The following is a 13,143-nucleotide window of genomic DNA, read 5'->3' as shown; positions in this document are numbered from 1 at the left end:
AGCCTGGGTCTCAGGAGCCCCAATACCCAGCATATCCTACCTAAACAAGTGCATGACCTTCCTCCTGTATCTCCACCTAAGAACACGTCTTCTCCCGGACCCCTCCTGCGTCTGCCTGCTGATGCCCTCCCCCCGTCGTAATTCTATCATCTAACTGGATTTCCCTTCCTATCCCCGTCCAAGGCACTTAGCTCTCTGTGTGCCTATATTCGTCCTGGTGTGATTTTTATTTAATGTCTGTTTTATTCAACACCATATGGTCCACCAGCACTTTTCACAGCGCCTGGTTCCGTGTGTGCACCCCAAACACTTCCTCTGGGCTGTGTGAATGCATGTGAACCACTTCAGTGCAACAGCACAACTGCCTGAAAGAGAATGTCACACGCTCAGAGCATGGGCCCGGAGCCAGCCTGCCCGCACCCTCTCCCGGCCCTGCCTCCTCCTGGCGCTGTGCCTTAGACAGGTTGCCTGTTGGGCTTCTTTACTTCATAAATGGAGAGACTAACACCAACTCTGGTTTCAAAAGGCTGCTTTGCACATTACATGGACTAATGCTCAGCGAGTGCTTCACACAATGCTCTGGCATATAGTGAACAATCAGAAAACACTTCCTTTTGCAATTAGATGACAAATGTAATAAATCCTCTGAGTGGCAGGAGCAATGGGGGAACCTTCACCCAGGAGGTAGCATTTGAAATGAGACTTCAAGGCTAAGTAAAATTTGCCAGGTAAGCAGTGGAAGCCAGTCAACATCACCAATGGATAAGAAAGTATTAAAATTGTTGAGGAAAAAATCCCCAGGTAATTCAGGAATACTGAAACTAACGTACAACAGCAACAACAAGGAAACTAAATAAACGGGGGGATTATACCAAGTTCATGGTGGGAAGACTCAACATTGTAAACATTCTCATGCCTCTCAAATTAATCTATAAATTTGAAATACAGTCCCAAAAGAATTTTTATTTGACAAACTGCATTTAAAATTCAAACTTAAAAAAATATATATTTTAATTGATTTTAGAGAGCAGAAGGGAGAGAGAAGGAAAAAAAACACATCAATATGAGAGCGAAACATAGATGGGTTGCCTCTAGCACACACCCTGACCAGCGATCAAACCTCAAATCTGGGCATGTGCTCTAACCACGAAACCACCGGGCAGGGCTAAAATCCCAATTTTTTTTTTTTCTTTCTAATTCTCATCAGAGGATATTTGGCCATCAATTTTTATTTATTTATTTATTTATTTATTTATTTTTGAGAGAGGGAGAGAGAGAGAGAGAGAGAGAGAGAGAGAGAGAGAGAGAGAGAGAGAAAGAGAAAAGGAGGGAGAGAGACAGAGAGAGAAACATGAATGTGAAAGAGACACATCCTTTGGTTAGGTATCCACCCAGCCAGGGATGGAGCCTGGGACCAAGTTGCATTCCCTTGACCAAAACTGAACATGCAACCGTTCAGTCTGCAGGCCAATGCTCTATCCATTGAGCCAAACCAGCTAGGGCTACAAGTAAAATTGAAACTTTTGCAGGAATACTTAAGACACTCTGGAATGGTGGAGGGCAAATTGTCTATCCGAATTCAAAATTCACAAAGAAAAAATCCCAAGGCTAAGTAAAAAAATTGGCAGAGAAACAGTGGAAGCCAGTCAACATCACCAATGGATAAGAGTAATTAATATAATAATTAACTATTGGTATAAGGACAGAGAAACAGATCAGGAGCATAGAATGAATTAAGAGCCTAGAAATAGACCCATGCTTATGCGGAAACTTGATATGCTAGAGAGGTTGCATGGACTATTTGATGCCTACTGACAGCTGCTGGACCAATTGGTTTTTAGCAGTAGAGACATCTTTCTCTTTCTTTAAAAATATTAAACACATAAGAAAGTATGATCATCATATGTAATCATTTAATAAATTTATTTTTATTCACAAGTCATTTAATTATTCTCAAAAGCTGAAACAGGAGTTCAATTTATGCATGCAAATTGGTTTACCAAAGAAACGCTCTGTTTTTGTCATTCTCCCCCTTCACAAATAGCTTATAATTTAGTGTTCATGATAACAAATGAAGTAATGAAAAGGAGCATGTCAGTTTACATCTTGTAGTGATTAATGTACCATAAAAAGGATTAATTCAGTGTCCATCATTTTGTCTCAATGTGGCTGCTTTTAGTAACCTATCCTCAGGAGATAGTCTATATTTTATTTCTTGGGTTTTAAAAATAATATTTCTCAAAATATGAATCTAAACACTAGAACATATTTTTTTAACTTAAAAATAACTCCCTAACTAAAAAAGGAACATATATAAATCAAAATTGTTTTAGAATATGATAGTATATAAATGTGACACAGTTTTCATTTGCATATGAATAATTTAATAGAATTTTCATCTTAAAAATGAGATAGTAAAAATCTACTTTTGCTATAAGACTTTTAAATTAGATGTGTTTTATCAATTAGATCTCAGTTTTAATATGCAACTGTTACTTTCTGGTAAGAATTAATTGAGTTTGATATGCCATCTCTCTACAAAATCATTGATTTACAAAACCATCCATTAAGCAAAAAGATGGGTTTCCAAAGCAATCAGCTTCCAAAAATACACCCAATTAATTTTTATTGAGAATAATTAGCATATAACATATTAGTTTCAGGTGCACAATATAATTATTCTATATTTGTATATATTGCAAAATAACCAGTACAACAAGTTTAGTTATCCATTACTATACATAGTTAACAAAACTTTTTTTCTTGTGATGAGAACTTTTAAAATCTTCTCTCAGCAATTTGCAAATATACAATTCAGCATTATTTATAATTACAATGCTGCATATTATATCCCCTTATATTTTATAATTGAAAATGTGTAATTTTTTCTCCCTTCACCCATTTTGCCTACCCTCCAACCCTACCTCTAGCAACCATTATCTATTCTCTGTACTATGAGTTCTCTTTTTTCAGTTTCACATATAGGTAAGATCATCTATTGATAGTTCTCATCTTCTTCTGTCTGACTTCTTTCACTTAGCATAATACACTCAAGGTCCACCCATTATAAAAAATGGCAAGATTCGTTCTTGATCCATTTACTCACTGATCAACAGTTGGGCTGATTCCATATCTTGGCTATAATGCTGCAGTGACCCTAAGGGTGCATATATTTTTTCCAATTAGTGTTTCCATTTTCTTCAAATATTTTCTTCTGGAGTTTTATGGTTTCCGGTCTATGTTCAAGTCTTTAATCCAGTGATTTTCAACCTTTTACATCTCACGGCACACATACACTAATTACTAAAAGTCTAAGGCACGCCAAAAAAAAAAAATTTATGTTTTTTGCTGATCTGACCGAAATAAAGAGGTATAATTTTGATTTACCCATACTGGATAGCTATGTTGTGTTGGCTGTTGTCATTTTTAAATTTGACAATCTAAGAGAAAAGAGGTCAGTGTCGCTGATTAAAAAGTCAGGAATTGCATCTTTAAAAAAATTCTTGCAGCACACCGGTTGAAAATCACTGCTTTAATCCATTTTTTTTTTTTTGGTCTTTTTAAAAATTTATTAGGGTGCCATTGGTTAATAGGGTCATATAGGTTTCAATTGTACATTGCTATGATCCATAATCTGTATATTGCATTGTGTACCCACTGCCCAAAGGCAAATCACCTTCCTTCACTACATACTTACCCTCTACCACCCCTTCGACCACTTTCCTCTGGTAACCACCATACTGTTGTCTGTCCATGTCTCTGAGTTTCAGTTTTGTATCCCACATATGAATGAAGTCACATGGTTCCTAGCTTTTTCTGACTGACTTAGTTTACTTAGTGTAATATCCTCAAGGCCCATCCATGTTGTTGCAGATGGCAGTATTTCACCTTTTTTATGGCTGAGTATATGTGTACCACATCTTCTTTATCCAGTCCTCTATCGAAGGATGCTTTGGTTGTCTCCATATCTTGGTCACTGTGAATAATGCTACAAGGAACATAGGGTGCATATATCTTGGCGAATACATATTTTTTACTTTTTCGAGTAGACACCCAGAAGAGGGATTGCTGAGTCTGTTATATGGTAACTCTTTTTTTTTTTTTTTTTTTTTTTTAGGAACCACCATACTGTTTTCCATAGTGGCTGTACCAGTTTACATTCCCACCAGCACTAAATGCGGGTTTCTTTTTCTCCACACCCTCTCCAACACTGGTTATTACTTGTCTTCTTGATATTAACCATTCTTACAGGTGTGAGGTGGTATCTCATTGTAGTTTTGTTTTGCATTTCCCTCATAGCTAGTGAAATTGAACATCTTTTCATATATCTGATGGCTGTTTGCATGTCTTCTGGGGATTAATCCATTTTGCGTTCATTTCTGGGTGTGGTGTAAGATAGTGGTCCAGTTTCACTCTTCTGCATGTGGCTGTCCCGTTCTCCCAACACCATTTATTGAAGCAATTTTGGTTATAATAGCCCCACGCTAGAAACAACTCACATGTCCTTCAACAAGTGAATAGATACACAGATAGTAAAATACTACTCAGCAGTAAAAATAAATAAATAAATAAATAAATAGTTCTTGGTTGGATCTGAAGGCCATTGTGCTGAGTGGGGGGGGGGGGAGACAATCTCAAATGGTCACTTATGGCACTATTCCATCTCTATAATGTTTTGCAAGTGGAAATATTAGAGGGACCAGTGGTTGCCAGGGGTTGGAGTTGGGAGAGAATGTGACTATAAACAGGCAATTGAGCAGTTTTATACCCTAATTGTGGTGATGGATACGCGTATACATGTAATAACATTTTATAGAATTACAGATACACACACACACACACACACACACACACACACAAACTGTGCATGTAAAAATCGTTAAAGCAAGGAAAAGTCTGTAGTTGACTTGCCGTATTGTATCAATGTCAATTTCCAGTTTTGAATAATGCTCTGGGGTTATGTGGAATGCTGTATTGGACCCACCTGGGGAACTGGGTAGGGGAACTCTGTACTATTTTTGCAACTCCTTATAAATCAGACTATGCTAAAATTAAAAAAAAAATCGTTTTAAAATGGCAGTAAGTAAAAAATATTCTTCAGACTAATGAATCCCGTTCTTCCCAGTTCATATTTTATGACTGACATCATAGCAAAAAACAAAAACAAAAACAAAAACAAAAAAATGGTATCACTGATGAGCTTGCGATGTGTTTAAGGCATGCTTAGGGATGCAGCTGAGAACAGACTTCTTGGACTTTGAGTTTCTTTGTGCATGCTTGGGCTGGATGCGTATTTCTATGGAGAAGTTTGCTCCAACAACTGGTCACAAGACTGGCATTACTGGTGTCCACACTTCCACTTGGAAACACTGTTGTATTTGTAAACAAGCTTGAGCTGCTAAAAAGTCAGGGCCTGATTTGCTCAGAGTACTGGACAGTTGCTATTCAAAGACAGCATTGGTCAGCTCTCACTAGGCGAAACTGCAACGGCAAATATTTACTCCCCGCTGCAAGTTCGCTGGGAGTGGGTGGTTTTTGCAACTCTGCTCCTGGCTGTGGGTAGACTGTGGGCAGCTCCATGCTCTTCTCACTCAGCACTGTGGGTCAGCTTCACATGCCCTCTCATTGCAAGACTCAGCCTGGGGAGGTAGACACCCGCAGGCGCCAGGAAACAGGAACAAGAGGGCTGCTGGGACTTTGCAGCACCTCCAAGGCTTCTGCTCAGCTGCAGCCACCTCCCATCTCTCACCGTCTATTAGCCAAAGCAAGTCCATGGCCAAGTCCAAAGTCAATGTGGTGGGGAAATGTACTCTGCTTCGGGGAAAGATTGCACATATGACCTACGGGTATGGAAATCAAGGTGTTTCCACTTGGGTTGCTCTATTTAAAAACAAAACACAAGGCATGGTTGTGGCAGGTAGTTTTATTTCCTCAAAGCAAATAAAGGGTACAGGAGATTCACATCCAGAGTTCGGCCTCCCCAAAGGGAGGGTTAGCCATTGCGTATACAGAGGGGGTGTCCCCCCAAATGTATACACACTAACAGCTGATAGCTCAATTTGGAAAATGAAATGTATTTTCATTAACACTGCCTTTATAATTCTTCAGAGTGTTGTATACATCTTTTGGGGGGTGGGGACACCCCATATACACCATTTGGTCGGCTACATGTTGATTTCTTCTTTGCAGTTGGCTTTGTCATCAGTTGAATTCCTGTCAGCTCATTCTGTTTAGAGCTGCATCTTCAAAATACTATGCTACATTTTAACATTTAGCAAGAAATAACATTTAGTTAGAACTTCCCAGACCTTGAGACCCTCTTCCCATCTAATACTACTACACATGAGAAATATTATTAAGTCCAAGAGATTAAACTTAGATCTTTTTAAAGTCATGTCTGGACACACAATTAACTTACATGAGTTATATGAACTCAGGTACTTGAGTTAAATGAATTCAGAAGTGAGAGGGTTGTTACAGGGACTGCAAATTAGCATAGGTATTCAAATTGGAAAATTGAAATAAGACTTTTAAAAAAAATAGAAAGTAAATATCAGATTTTGATAATTAATTTGACAATAAAGGCTGACTTTGCTTGTTTGTTGCTCTTTGTTTTATATCAAACATATGAGTGAAATCATACATCTGACTTATTTCACTTAGCATGATACTCTCAAGATTCACCCATATTGTTGCAAATGTCAGTATTTCATCTTTTTATGGCTGACTGGTATTCCTTTGTAAAAATCTATACATCTTCTTTATCCAATCATCCATCGAAGGACCCTTAGGTGGTTTCCATATCTTGGGTATTGTTGAATAATGTTGCAATGAACATAGTATATACCAATACTACCCCAATAAATTTATAAAGACCACTTTACCAATAAAGTTATACAGAAGATGTTTCTCACAAATGAGCTGAGCTAAATTTGTAGCTCCAATGTTTTGACACAGGAGCAAAGTTGCTTACAGCTCAATCTATAACAAAAAAATAAGAAGTTGGATCCTGTTTTCTCTAAGTAAAGAAGAAGCATTTATCCTTGGCTAACTGATAACAAAACAAAACAAAACAAAAATCAACCCTATTGTGCTGCCTTTCCAATCAAATTTACTTTTATCCTATCTAATAAAGATGAAATATGCAAATTGACCGTGACTCCACGACAAAGATGGCAGTGCCTGCAACCAATAAGGAGAGAATATGCAAATTGACATGACAAGGTGAGAGGCAGAAGGCGGCTCTGGCTGGAGTGATGGTGTTGCTGGCAGCCAGAGGAAGAAAGGCCTATTCTTGCAAGAATCTTCGTGCTTTGAGCCTCTAGTATATCATAATTATAAAAACCTATGTTACATTTATGTTGCTTTGGTCAAATGATACTACATAGTAATTGTCATAACACAGGGCAGACAAAATTTTAACACTTAGAGTCTTACTGTCATAAGAAACTTTAAAACATAAATATTTATATTCATACATAGATTTTTACTATAGAAAATATGATTGGGAGAACAGTGGAACAATTCAAATGAAAAATATGAGCTAAGTGGAATAAGCATATAAGATACATGGGAAAAATAACTATAAATTTGGTCTGTGGAGGAAGAGTTCATTTGAATATTTTTAAAGTGGGTAATAGCAAGTATCAAGTTACTATGATATTTAGATTCTATTGAATACATCTTGAAAAATGAAGTAACAGTTTTATTTTTAAATATTTATAATAACAAGACATGACATTCTTTGCAACTATAAGTTTGAACCATTTAATTTTTAATATGCAACCATTTTCAGCCAACAAATATGGAAAATTCATATGGTTCAAGTTAATTTTTAAAATCATGACTTAAAAGTTTTAGGTGTCAAATTAAAAATGTAGAAAAAAGATACATAGTTTTTACAAAGTTAGCTTAGGGAGCATATAAGACAAGAAGTTCAAAGACCACCTCCAAAAAAAAACACAAAAAAACAACAACAAATTTCTTTTGCACATATGTACAAGGAGTCACATAAAAGAAAATGATGGTCATAGTTTTTGCAAGAACAAAAACATGAAAATATCTAATAACAGGAGAATGAATAAATAAATTAGGGTATTTTCATGGCAAATATTTACATAACAGAAAAAGTGAAGGAATTAGAGGTATACACATTAATATGACTGAAACATAAATACTTGATGAAATCTTATATTTGGTGAAAGAAAGAAGTCACAGAAGAATATTTGGAGAGCGATAATATTTATAAAATGTAAAAATTCAATATAATACTACATCTTGTTTAGGGATACAAACAGAAGTAGCAAAATTATAAAGAATCTATATATATGGCCAAATGACCAACTGTATGTACATCTAACCATTAAACTGACCAGTGGTACATATGATGCACACCGGCAATTTAAAAATAAATGTTGCTTTGTGCTTGCCTAATACATATAAAACTTTGTTGGTTGATTGAATTTGCTTGTTTTTATATTATGTTTTTGTTGTTTGTATTTCATGTTTTTGTTGTTTTTTTATAGCATGTCTTTGTTGTTATATCATATTATTATTGTTTATTAATCAATTTATATTTTATTTTCATGTACATCTTATTAATTTTCTTTCATCTCTGACACTTCTATTATAGAGAAAGGGTGAGTAGTGATATTAAAATATTTCTTTTCAATGTGCAGGAATCCATGCACCAGGCCACTAGTATCACTATAAATAAACACCAAATTTAATCTAATTTTAACCTGTAGTGAGGCCTAATATTTTAACTGGTTATGGATACAGACATTTTTCTGTGATATATCAATAGTTAGAGAACAGCACACGGATGCAAAAGTTGTACTGTGTGTTTTTAGGTTAGGCAAGTTTCTTTTGATCGCTGTGTCTATAAATGATGTCTGTATTAAAATGTGAACCTTGATCCCTTTTCCAAATTGCTGCTGGGTCCAAAGTTTTGTGTCATGCTTGATTGGCTGCAAACCTGGCACCACAGATTCCGCTGAACTGAGTGAAGATTCCGACTTTCCCCTTTGCTCTGATAATTCTCTGACTGCCTAACTGTGAACATTTTCAAACACGTGGAAATGGTAAATGAGTAGATAAGCCTAATTTTATATGCATTGTTCCTGAAATATAGGAAAATACACTCTTATTTTAGGAGGTTGACATAATCTCAACACCAAAACCAGCAAGGGCAGTTCATGACAGGAAAGCTATAAACCGAGTTCACAGATAAACACACAAACAGAAAGTACCACCAAATTCAATCCAGCGAAGCATCAAAAATATCTGTATTCCACACCCATCCTTCATTCACAGTTTGGCTGACTGTAGAATTCTAGGCCGAAAATCATTTCCCTCAAAAACTTAAAGGCTTTGTTCTCTTGTTCTCTTGTTCGCTTTGTTCTCTTGTTCCTTTTTTTGTTTTGTTTTATTTTGTTTTTACTTTCAGTGTCACTATCTAAAAAGTCTAAATACATTCTTGCTCTTGATTTAAAAGAAAAAAAAAAACTGCTGTATTTTTTTCTTCTCTGGAAACTCACAGGATCTTCTCTTGTTCCCAGTGTCCTGAAACTTCATAGGGCCTTTTTTCTTTTTACAGGATCTTGACTTTTCTTGTGCTGAGCACTTGGAAAGCTCAGCAAACTGATATTCTTTAGTTATGGAATTTTGTATTTATTTATTTGTTATTGATTGATTTTAAAGAGAGAGGCATCCACTTGTTCCACTTATTGATGCATTTATTGGTTGATACTTGTATGTGCCCTGACCAGGGATTGAACCCATGACCTTGGTGTATCAGGACAACGCTCCAACTGACTGAGCTATCATGAACAGGATCTGAAAAAAAAATTTTTTTTAAGTTTTTGTTAATGTTTTTGTGTGTGTTTTTAGAGAGTGAGGAAGGAAAAGGGATAGAAAAACATCGATGTGACAGGGAACAAGGATTGATTGTCTTCTGAATACCTTTACTGTGGATTGAGCCATAACCCAGGCATTGCCCTGACCAGGGAATTGAACTGGCAACTTTCAGTTCAGGGGACGTGGTGCTCAACGGAGTCACACCAGCCTTGGCGAGCCTGGAAATTTTTGAAATTATTTCTTCCGCCCCATTTTCTTTATTTGTAAAAGTAACTTTTACAAACCTTTCTGAGTATACTAAGGTCAGTTCTTTTGAGGATTTTTCATTATGATATTGTTTCTAATGACAAAAAAAAAGGAAAATCATAAATCCTAATTTACAGGTGAATGGATTGGGACCTTAGAACATAGTCATACAATTAGATGCCTTTCAACAATTAAAATAAGTCAACTAGCCTGACTGGTTTGGATAGAGTGTCAGCCTGAGGACCTGTGGCCTGAGGGCTCCTGGGTTCGATTCTGGTCAAAGGCATGTGCCTTGGTTGCGGGCACATCCCCAGTGGGAGATATGCAGAAGGCAGCTAATCAATGTTTCTCTCTCATTGATGTTTCTAACTCTCTATCCCTTCCTCTCTGTAAAAAATCAATAAAATATAAAAATAATAATAATAAAATAAGTCAACATATTTGAATGTGGATAAATCTCAAAAACATAAGACAGTATTTCTAAGTAAGCTCTAGAAATATACACATCACACATGCATATATACATTTCACTCCATTTATACAAGGTTTAATAGTATGCAAAAACAATATTATCTATTGTTTATGGACCAGAAATATATGGTAAACGTTTAAAGCCATGCAAAGGAATAATAAACTCCAAATATAGGAGAATAGTTATATGGGGAGACAGGGAAACAGAATTGGGGTACACATGACATTTCAACTGTTATTTCTAATACTTTCTCTCTTAAGCTGAGTAGTGGGTGAACAGATATTCTTTTTTAATATTTTAAAATAATCATAATAATGTTTTTATTTATGTAAAATAAGTGAGGGGGTTAGCTAAAAAAAAATAAACATAAAGTTGATAGAAAGATCAAGTTTTATTTAAAACTAGAGGCTTGGTGCATGAATTGGTGCACCTTGAAAGGAACTGTAGGCAGCGAGGGTGTGGTGGGCACAGGGGCAGGTCTTGACCCATGCTCTGCACCCCCACCCAGGCCCTCCCACTGCAGCCCTGGGTCCCCTATCTGCCTGTAACCCCACCTTTCCCCATTCCCCAGAGGCAAACGCTTGCAATAGTACTTCTAGCACTTTCTCCCAGTACTTACCTCCATACTTCTAAACAAACTAACTAAACAGACAAAAACGTCTTCCCTTATGGAGCTACAGTCTAATTGAGAAAAGATATGTAAAAAAGTAAATCAAATATATAGTATGATGAGAGGGAAGAAACAAAGCATTGGAGTGGAATATCAACATCATGGAATGGAGCAGAAATGTGATATACGACGGCCTGGAAAGGCTTTACTTAGATGTGTCTTGTGAGAAAAGACCCGAAGGAGGAGAAGAAGCTGATTCCTGGGGCAAGAGACCTCCAGGTTTCCATTAGTGAACAATTAATGCGAATCCCACCTGTGGCGGAGGTCTGCCTCGTCAGTCCATTGAACAGCAATGAGGCCAGTGAGGCTGGAGTGGAGTGAGCAAGTGAGATAGGAGTGAGATATGAATGAGAAAGACAATCATAGATAGCAATTTCAAAAATGGCCAAGTAATAGGACTGTCATTTCTATATATATAATAGTTATAAATTCTTGGGAAATTAAAAAAAAAGAAATTTATTTAAATGAAAAAAATTTTTTTTCCCTAAAGGCACCAAAGAGGAAACACACACACACACACACACACACACACACACACACTCACACACACACTTGCAGAAAGCCTATTAGCTAACATGTAGGGGGAGAGAACTGGGTGAGTTTCCATTTTCAGATCTTTTAGTCTAAATGCAGGCCTCCTTAAATGGAAAATCCTCATTCTCTCTCTGACGAAGGACCAGAGAACAACCACAGCAGCTAGAAAGCAATGGAGAAATGTCAGGTGGGAAAGAGTGTCCTAGAAAAGGACCCCTAAATTCTGCATAGAAACTCCTCCCAGATCCCTGGATGATGCCTGAATCATACCTACATGAAACAGATGTAAACAACCTGGCTACAGACAAAAATCTGAACTGAGATTTGACATTCAGTCTGCATTTGCATCCAATCAATTAATTGCCTGCTTAAAAAACAACTCCCTACTTTTCAGAGGACTATAACAGAATCCAGAACCTCTACAACAGTCTTCACAACGTATAAGATATAACCCCATATTGTTTGAAAAGCAAAGAAACATATAAATGGGGCCCATTCTATAAAGAATAATACAATATGACCAATACTATAAGTTGACCCATATTTCGTAATTAGTAGAAAAAGATTTAAAAATAGTTATAGTAACCACACTTATTGACGTAAAGAAAAATACTTATGATAATAGGAAATCTCAGCAGATAAACAAAAACTGTAAAAATAAACAAGTAGAAATTCTAAAATTGAAAAACACAACATCTAAAATTAAATATTAACAGTAGATGGATGATGACAGAGAAGCCAGTGAACTTGAAACTAGATCAATAGAAATTATCCAATCTGAAATACAGAGAAAAAGTGGGGGGAAAACAGAACAGAACCTCAGGGACTTGTGGGGAAATATTAAAATGTCTAATACATTTGAATCATGGTTGTAGAAAAAGAGAGAAATAATGGGGCAGAAAAATATTTGCCAAAAATAACTGAAAATTTTTCAAAATTTGGCAAAGCACATAAACTTAAAGATTTAAAAAAACACAACAAAACCCAAGCAGGATAAATATGAAGAAAACTATGCCTAGGCAAATCATTATCAAGTTGTTGAAAACCCAAGATAAACAGAAAAGCAGCCAGAGAAATACAACCAATTATACACAGAGGAACAACCAACTTCTCATCTGTTATTTTGAAGGGCAGGCAACATTTTCCACGTCTGAAAAAGAAAAATCTGGCAATTCACAATTCTATACCCAATGAAGAGAGCCTTCAAGAACTGAGACAAAGAAGACCTACCCTATAAAACAAATGACGTGCTTTGGGTTGAAGGGAAATGATAACAGATGGGAACTTGGATCTTCAGTGAAAAACTCTGCACCTCGACGCCCAGTGCACTTCCTGGTTGCCGATCAGACAGCTATGTGGTGGG

Source organism: Pipistrellus hanaki, assembly GCF_964339955.1.
Source record: "Pipistrellus hanaki genome assembly, chromosome: 16".
Taxonomy (NCBI): domain Eukaryota; kingdom Metazoa; phylum Chordata; class Mammalia; order Chiroptera; family Vespertilionidae; genus Pipistrellus; species Pipistrellus hanaki.
The sequence above is the reverse complement of the archived record's forward strand: the minus strand, read 5'-3'. Positions refer to the sequence as shown.